A 9,349-nucleotide genomic window follows, 5' to 3' on the forward strand; every position below is an offset into this window, starting at 1 on the left:
GGGTGGTGGTGGTGTGGCGGGGGTGCGATTTCACAGAAACCTGTCAAGTTCTAACAGGGGCTTGTGGGAGAGTCTGGGACCAGAGGCAGAATAAGGGGTCACCCATTGAAGACGGAGATGAGGAGGAATTTCTTCTCCCCGAGGGGAGCAAACCTGTGGAATTCTTTACCGCAAAGGGCCGTGAAGCATATTCAACGCCGAGATTTTTAACGAGGGAGGGAATTAAGGGAAAAAGGCAGGAAGGTGGACTGGAGGGTGATCGGATCAGCCATGATCTCACTGACTGACCGAGCAGAGTCAATGGGCTGAATGTCCTACTTCTGCTCCCATATCTTCTGGTCTTCTAAAAGCAGGCAGTGCTAGAAGTTGCTTGTTAAAAATCCAACTGGATGTCTGCTTGATTGGACTCTGGGAACAAGTGCATCATGGGAGCATGTCCGCCATGTTTGGCCTCACGGTCTCAGAGGGAGAGGACGGTGGTTATGACATCGCTGCCATCATGAGTGGTAGATCAGCACAGCGACAGCCCCTATTGCTCTCCCTCTGGACACAATCCCAGTGTAAATGCAATGAAGCATAGAAACAATTGGCAAGATGACGGCTTCTATTTCAGATGCCAATCCCAAATCTTCCCCTCCCTCCTCCCGCACCACCCCCCCAACCCCCTCAAAGTTCCACAGCCTCAGGATTGAGACAAACCAACTGTCCTGGTCAAGACGGATAGATTTACAATAGAAACTAGGAGCAGGCCATTCGGCCCTTCGAACTTGCTCTGCCATTTTATCTGAACATGGGCTGATCATCCAACCCACTCCCCCGTTCCTCGCTTTCTCCCTTCGATCCCTTTAGCCCCAAGAATTATACCCACATCATTCCTGAAAACAATCAATGTTTTAGTGTCAACCGCCAAAGCAAACATTTTCTACCTCTCCCCAGGATGTGTCTCCGTGAGGATTGCGGGAGCGAAGGGGGTTGTGAGGTAGAAGCTTCATCGAGACGGTGGAGGGAACAGCAATGACATACTGAGCATCCTTGGGTAGAGCTCACAAAAACTCCACTTTGTCTGAAACGACTCGCCTTCACTCCCCAAGGGGTACCGAGATCATTTCAATCTCAGCTATTTGTGAGGGTTAGAGGAACAGCATGAATAAGATTAACTGCAGTTGAACAGAACTTAGGGTAGTCCCTAAGGTGTTCCTTTAAAGAACACATGACTAACTGCCAGCAGATAGGTGTTTTGTTTTATCCTTAGAACAGACGCTAAGCTTTTGTAGGTTTGGTCTTAGTGTTGACCCAGAACATAGAGTCATACAGCACGGAAACAGACCTTTCGGCCCAACCAGTCCATGCCAACCATGCTCCCAAACTAAACCAGTCCCACCTGCCTGCTCCTGGCCCATATCCCTCCAAACCTTTCCTATTCATGTATTTATCCAAATGTCTTTTATACGTTGTAACTGTACCCACATCCACCACTTCCTCTGGTAGTTCATTCCACACACGAACCACTCTCGGTGTAAAAAAGTTGCCCCTCATGTCCTTTTTAAATCTTTCTCCTCTCACCTTAAAAAATATTCCCTCTAGTCTTGAACTCCCCTACCCTGGGGAAAAAGACCCTGGTCTTTCACTTTATTAGTGCTCCTCATGATTTTATAAACCTCTATAAGATCACCCCTCAACCTCCTACGCTCCAGTGAGAAAACAGCCAGCCTCTTCTCCTGAAAGCTCAAACCCTCCATTCCCAGCAAACCTCTTCTCCAGCTTAGCAATAGCCTCTTCCCTTAAAGCACGGAATTCCTACAGGGTCGGAAAGCAGCCCGTTCGGCCCATCAATTCCACACCAACCCTCTGGGAACAATAAAAAACTGCTCACAGTATTCCAGCACCTTGACTAGTTACGGTAAGACTTCCCTACTCTTATTGGCTGACCCTCTTGAAATGAGGGCCGACATTCCATTGGTGGTTCCTGGTTACCCGTAATGCATTGCTCAGAAATGCGATTCAATCCCCACTCTGTGTAGCGGAACACCAGATCCTGGCGTTGTGGCACTGAAAGAGTGCTGAACGGTCAGAGGTGCCTGCTTTCATTCTCCCTTCCTGGGGCAGGTGTAGAAGATGGCAGGGCACCATTTTGAAGGCTTTACCTTGGCACCCTGGCCCCATTGTGTACCCTCCCACCCCCCAAGACGGATCTCACTGTCTTAACCAGACTGTTATTTGCAGGATCTGACTCTGCGCCGAACTGGCCCCTGCGATATGACGGCAAGGGGCGCTTCAAAACGCCCCCTAACTCCCCTGAGATTGCAACAATAAAAGGTGGCTACACGAATGCAAGACCTTTCCCTTCCTAAGTAACGAGGGATACGACACTCTGCCAGCAGCGGACAAGATCGTGTCAACTCAGCAGGACAGCCATTGGCTGGTCCATTGTTCAGGTCAATACCTTGACCAATCAGAGTCAAGTTTACAATGTGAAGAGAGCCTGGCAGTTAACTGTCAATCGCCGTCACCTGCGGCATACTCCTCCCACCAATCAGAGTCCACCTGCCAACCAATCAGCACTCTCCTCTCATACAGGTATGGGTTGCGGTACCCCTCCACAACTTGGATTGGCACTAAATGGGAGGCAGCATTCTCTCCAACTGGATGTTCGGAATGTAGACTGGAGCTTACCGCTTTGCAGAACACCCTGTTGACAAAAATGACCCCAAATTTTATGTTGTCTGCCACTTTGATGCACCACCCTGACCCCAGGGCAACGTCTCTGACTCAGCCTTGCTGCAGTTCTCCAGCGAAGCTCAGCACAAGCCAGAAGGACAGCACCTCATCATCTGCTCAGGAACTCTATAGCTTCTCAGGACTCAACACTGAGTATAACAGTTTCAGGGGATGGCTATCTCCCTCCATATCCATTGGCCACCCTCATTGCTGCCAAGTCCTGTTCTGTCTGTATTGCCATTTCCAACTATTCACACCTCTTCTTAACACGAACACAGCGTTTATCGCTCTCCAGGCTTACCATGAGCAATCCCTTTGTCTGCTTTGCCTTGTTTTACCTTCTCTCCCTGAGCACTGTCTTCAAGCACTCAACACACACCTTCCCAATGCCAGGGTCACTGAACTCAAAACATTAACTTAATTTTTTTTCTCTCTCTCTGTCTCCTCAGTCCTGCTGAGTTTCTGCAGCACTTTTGGAATATTTTGGAATGTCACAGGAGAAAAAGACACATTTTGCCAGAGGTTTTCATTTTATACGCATCAGGACAGTTTGCAAGAATACCAACGCAAGAGCGGAAGCAACATTGTATCAGAGGAGGATTCTGACTGGTTTATAAGTGAACTCTGTTTGGCAGAGGTGTTGCTGCAGAGGATGTAGCAGTTGGTGATGATTGACAACAAACTGCCAGGCTCTATCTGCATTTTAAAGCCTGCCCCCAACACCCCCATCAACAAGGCACTTGCCGTAGATGGGGGCAGCTCTAACAACACTCGTGAAGCTCGACACCATCCAGGGACAAAGCAGCCCACCGCTCGATTGGCCCCACATCCACAAACATCCCACTCCCCCCACCACCGACTCTCAGTAACAGCAGTGTGTACCATCTACAAGATGCACTGCAGCGACTCACCGAGGCCCCTCAGACAGCACCTTCCAAACCCACGACCCACTTCCATCCAGAAGGACAAAGGGCAGCAGGTACATGGGAACACCACCCCCTGCAAGTTCACCCTCCGAGCCCCTCACCATCTCCGACTTGGGAAATATATTGGCCATTCCTTCAGTGTTGTCGGGTCAAAATCCTGGAACTTCCTCCCTGAGGGCACTGTGCGGGGGTCCCTACACCACATGGACTGCAGCGGCTCACACCCACCTCCTCAAGGGGGCAATTAGGGGGGAACGGGGCAATAAATGCTGGGCCCAGCCAGTGACACCCACGTCTCACAAGTGAATAAAAGTAAAAGGGGTACAGTTCGAATCCCACCATGGAGTATAAATTCGACGGATGATTCTGCAATTAACATCTTGCCCTAGGATTAACTGCTGGAAATGCCCCTTCAGGGAGGGACATCTACCATCACTACTCCGGGCCTACACGTGACTCCAGACCCACAGCGATGAGGCTGACTCACTCTCAACTACTCTCCGAAACCGCCGAGTGGGGTGTTCCCTGCAAGGGGCAATGAGGGATGGGCAGCAAATGACAGTCAAGTCCCCTGGAAGAACTTGGAAAATTGTTCTCCTTTTTGTTCAAGTCTGTACCTCACCTGCACCTATCCTTTCCATCTCCCTTAATAACCGAACAAACATCTCGCGTAAGAACCGCACAGGTTTTTACAACAATCGATGATAACTACACAGTCGCCATCAGAGAGACTGGCTCTCAGTTCATTCATTCATTTATTCATTCATTCATTCAGTCCCATTGATTAAATTTCAATTCCTTCAGTTGCCATATTTAGGCCACTCGGCCCCTCAAGCCTGCTCCTCTATGGGCTGATCTGATTTTACGTGACCCTCCTGTATATCCCACTTGGTCGTCAAGAAACCACGTCCGTCTGCTTCAAAAATATTGAAAAATCCTGCATCCCTAGCCGTAGAGCACGGAAACAGACTCTTTGGTCCAACTTGTCCTTCCAGTCCTATTTGGCCCACATCCCTCTCAACCTTTCCTATCCATGTACCCATCCAGATGCCTTTTAAATGTTGTAACTGTACTAGCCCCCACCACATCCTGTGGTAGCTCGTTCCACACACGCACCCCCCTCTGTGTGAATAAGTTGCCCCTCCGGTCCCCTTTTAAAATCTTTCCCCCTCTCACCTTAAACCTATGCCCCTCTAGTTTTGGACTCCCCTACCCTGAGGAAAAGACCTTGGGTATTCACCCTATCCATGCCTCCCTCATGATTTTATAAACCTCTATAAGGTCAGCCCCTCAGTCTCCGACACTCCAGGGAAAATAGCCCCCAGCCTCTCCCGAGAGCTCAAACCCTCCAACCCTGGCAACGCCCCTGTAAATCTTTTCTGAAACCTTTCACAACATCCTTCCTATAGCAGGGAGACCAGGATTGAATGCAGTATTCCAGAAGAGGCCTCACCAATGCCCTGTACAGCCGCAACATGACCCTCCCAACTCCTACCCTTGAAGGAAGGGAATTCTAAACACTCACAACCTTCTGAGAGCAAATATCTCTGTTTTAAATGGGCCCTCCCTATTTTTAAACCATGTCCCCTCGCTCTAGATTCACCCACAGAGAGGAAACATCCTTTCCGCATCCTCCCACAGTCCCCTCAGGATCTTACATTTCAATTCAGTCGTCTCTGCCTCTTCTAAATCCCAGAGGGTACAGGCCTAGCCCTGTCTAGCCTTTCCCCATAATCATTTCAGGGATTAGCTGACTAAACCGTCTCTGAAATGCTTCCTCTGCATTAGCGTCCCTCTGCAAGCACAGTGACCAGTACTGGATACAGTAAACCAGATGCGGTCTCACCAACACCCTGTTATATCTGAAGCCGAACCTCCCTACTCTTCCATTCGACTCTCCCTGCAATAAATAATAACATGTTCTGAGCTTTCCTGATTACTTGCTGTGCTGTGGACTAACCTTCTATGATCCACACACTTGGACGCCCAGATCCCTCTGCATCCCGGAGCTCCGCAGCCTCTCACAATTTAGGTAACATGCTTATTTTTGTTTTTGTTCTTCGTGGCAAAGTGGACGATTTCCCAGCCAGGCACTGCAAAACGGAGTTCCGTCCGCTCCCACTAATCAGTTAGAATCACTCCAGTCATGGGAATTGTGGGGCTGCGGATATATTATTGGTCGATATCCGTGAGCTGTGCAGTTCCCAGGCTGCGTTGGCTGGTGAAGGGAAATCCTGGGACGTCTCCCTTTTCCGGCCACGCGCCCCTCTCACAACCCAGGAGGTGCCGGAATTGCTGGGATTTGGTGAGGGATCGGGAATGCGGTGCGGGTCTTTACTGCTCAGTGGAGGGGAATGGTCACGGGGCGAAACGTGGCCATTCAGCCTCCACTGGAGACTCAGACCATGGAACGTGAGGGCAGAAAGTATTGAATGGCAAGAGATGGGCTAAACGGCCTGCCCTTTTTTTTCCTGACTCGTTCATGGGAATGTGGGCCAGCATTCATTGCCCATTGCCCAACGGCGGAGAGGCAGTTAAGGATCAACTTTGTGCCTGGAGTTGCATGTGGGACTTCTCTCAAGCAAGATTTTCCTGACAACCATCATTTCATGGTTTAGAATTTCACATCTTTCTCATTCTATTCCAGATCTTTTTATTTCGATTCCACGGTGGGATTTGACCCCAGGTCCCCGGAACATTATCTGGGTCTCTGGGTTAATAGTGCAGCAATATTATTACTAGGCTATCACCTCTCCATGACTTACAATGCATAGAAACTGAGAAACTGAGAAAATAGGAGCAGGAGGCGGCCATTCGGCCCTACAAGCGTGTGCTGCCATTCAATCTGAACATGGGCTGTTCATCCAACTCAGTCCCCACTTTCTCCCCAAAATTCTTAAACGTTCCCTTTAGCCCCAAGTGCTATATCTAACTCCTTGCTGGATTCGGAAGTGTGCCAATTCTGAGACCGTAACTATTTGTGCATGAAAATGCTTCTCCTACCAATTGCCTCAAATTCGCACCTTCCCCCACCACCCCACCTCGTCCTAGATCCTTCCGTTAAAGGGAATGGCTTCTCTCCGCATCCTCTGTCTCCTCACGATTTTGAATGTCCCTTGCTCAAAATCTCCTCCTGACATTCTCTCTTCCAACAGTCCCAACTTGTCTGCTTTGTTTTTGCAACTGAAGTTTCTCAAACTCTGAGCCTATAAAATGGGGTAGCACAGTGGCTCAGTGGTTAGCACTGCTGCCTCACAGCACCCAGGTACCCGGCTTCGATTCCAGCCTCGGGCAACTGTCTGTGTGGAGTTTGCAGTTCTCCCCGTGTCTACATGGGTTTCCTCCGGGTGCTCTGGTTTCCTCCCACAGTCCAAAGACGTGCAGGTTAGGGTGCATTGGCCATGCTAAATTGCCCTGTAGTGTCCAGGAATGTGTAGGTTAGGTGGGTTAGCCACAGGAAATGCAGGCTTATAGGGGAGTGGGTCTGCGTAGGATGACCTTTGGAGGGGCTCTGTGGGCTGAATGGCCTGCTTCCCCACTGTAGGGATTCTACAACTGTCTGACTTTCTCTCATTCTGTTCTTGCTTGGGGATCTATTGGCCATCTCTGAGAGCTCCCCCCCATCCCACTTCAGGGGGCAGTGAGAGTACACCATGTTGACATGGGTCTGGAGCTGGCTGGGGGTAAAGGTGGCAGATTTTCCTCCTTAAATGGGTATTAACGAAACTGATTTGGGCGGGGGTGGGGTCACCTTAATGCAACAGTGTCTAGGATGGATGAGAAAGGATGGCTTTCTGTTCAATTTCAGATTCTGTGAAATAAATGTTTGGGGGTGGGTGGGGGGGTGTGTGACTGTGGGATCTTGCTAAGACACAGATAGCAATGGAAGTCACCCAGCTCCCCAGGGCTTTGCAGAGGGTGGTTGGATTTATAAGTGGATCGTTCTGTGCCCCAGATGGTTGTGCTAACAGACCAGAGCCCACCCAAAACACCCACTTAGACAGCTTAGACCTCCTTCTTAAATACGCCCCCAGATTAAGCCATCACACCAATGCATGAATTTTACAAATCGCTTTGCTTTGGGGGGTGGTGGGAATATTAGCGGTGAGAAAATGGGAGTAAACATTTATAATGGATCAATGCTCCCACTCCCACCCCCACCCTCCAAAAGGCGTACAATTTTAACACTGCAACCATCAAGCAATTTCCACCTCTCTGCCTCATGTCATTTCAGGTGAAATTTACACGCCGGGGGGTCCACGATGGCTGAGGGAGGGTAACGTTACTTAAAGGGAGTCGATTTTCCCCTCCTCCGCCCAGAATGATGCATTGGGGAGGTGGATGGGGTGTCCTGGAAATTAGCTGAACAAGAACCGACCCTCTGACCGCCCCCCCCCAAAAAAAAATACATACATCTCCTCAACTCTCCATCATCCTTACCTTGTGAAATCTGGCGTTCACCAAGTCAGATGCATTGCAGTCTTGCCGAGGTCTCCGCCCCTGTCATTTCTTCAATCTCTCTGTCTTTTGCAGCTCTCTCCGCTCCCTTATCCTTCTACCACACCTCCCCTCAGCTCTGTTTGAATGAGCAGGTTACAGTGGATTAGATCATTTTAAATCTCTCCTGCAAAACACACACGCCAGCCCCCACCCACAGAATCCTCTCAGCTCTGTGAGGGAGTGCACACGCATCCCTGCTGAATGCACCTTACAGTCTAATCCCCTTTTGCTCGCTGGACAAAGCCAGTCCCAACAAAAATCCTCCCTATCTATCTCTTCCAGTTTGCAAAGGGCAAACTGCGTCTCTCCAAAGCTTTCGGGCGCCCTCTACTGAGAGCATTCGTGATCACATCTCCTGCCACCTCTTCACACTTTCCTGCAAACACTTCGGGGAATAAAACGACAAACAAGGGCGTGTTCGCAATGAAAAGGAGCTAATCTAGATGCAAGCAGTGAATGTTTAATTTCTGTTTTTTTCTCTCTCTCTCTCAGCCGGGGGCGGGTTCCAAATTCTTAGATTTCAGGTACGCTAGATTTTTTTTTGAAAGGATACTGCAGATGCTGGAAGATTAAGGGTTTGGGAAATGGGAGAGCAGTCAGGACAAGGGAACGCAGATTTCTGAGATTTAAGGGAACTCGGTGCTTACCCCTGAGAAAGGTCTTTTATCCAGGGGAGCTTAAAAGAAGAGGTAATCTTATTGGGCTGTTTCCACATTTAAGGGAATTCTGTGAAACATACAAAATTTTGGGGGAAATTGACAAGGCTGGGGACGTTCAGGGCAATCTAGAAATAGGGGAATCCGGTTTATTTGAACACTTCGCGTAGCCCATTTAAGCCTGAGATGAGGAGAATTTCTCTCGTAGGGCAGGTGTGAATATCTTCTCAGGTGAAGATTCCTGACCGTCAAGGGAGTTCAACTGGACAAAACAAAAGATGGAAAAAGGAACAAGAGTAGGACATTCAGCCCTTCAAGCCTGCTCCGCCACTTATGGGCTATCATCCAACTCTGCTTTGTTCCTTTGATCTCTTTAGAACTGTCAACTTGCAGCTGTACAGGACATTGGTTAGGCCATTTTTGGAGTACTGCCTACAAGTCTGGTAGCCCTTCTCCAGGAAAGATGTCGTTAAACTTGAGAAGGTGCAGAAAAGATTTACAAGGACGTTGCTGGGGTTGGAGGGTTTGAGCTACAGGGAGAGGCTGAAT

General features: G+C 49.3%; 1 protein-coding gene across 2 annotated transcripts in view; it reads right to left on the reverse strand.

Annotated features, from left to right (window-relative positions):
- The window catches only part of LOC109924998 (beta-adducin-like), a 67,478-nt gene extending 59,149 nt beyond the window's left edge, over window positions 1-8,329 (reverse strand). For both annotated transcript variants that reach the window (XM_048618604.1, XM_048618603.1), the window contains exon 1: window positions 8,085-8,329. The gene's annotated coding sequence lies outside the window, so the exon portion shown is untranslated. The remainder of the gene's footprint in view (window positions 1-8,084) is intronic.
- Between the last annotated feature and the right edge of the window lie 1,020 nt (window positions 8,330-9,349).

The sequence above is a fragment of the Rhincodon typus genome, chromosome 40, assembly GCF_021869965.1.
Source record: "Rhincodon typus isolate 14 chromosome 40, sRhiTyp1.1, whole genome shotgun sequence".
NCBI classification, from domain to species: domain Eukaryota; kingdom Metazoa; phylum Chordata; class Chondrichthyes; order Orectolobiformes; family Rhincodontidae; genus Rhincodon; species Rhincodon typus.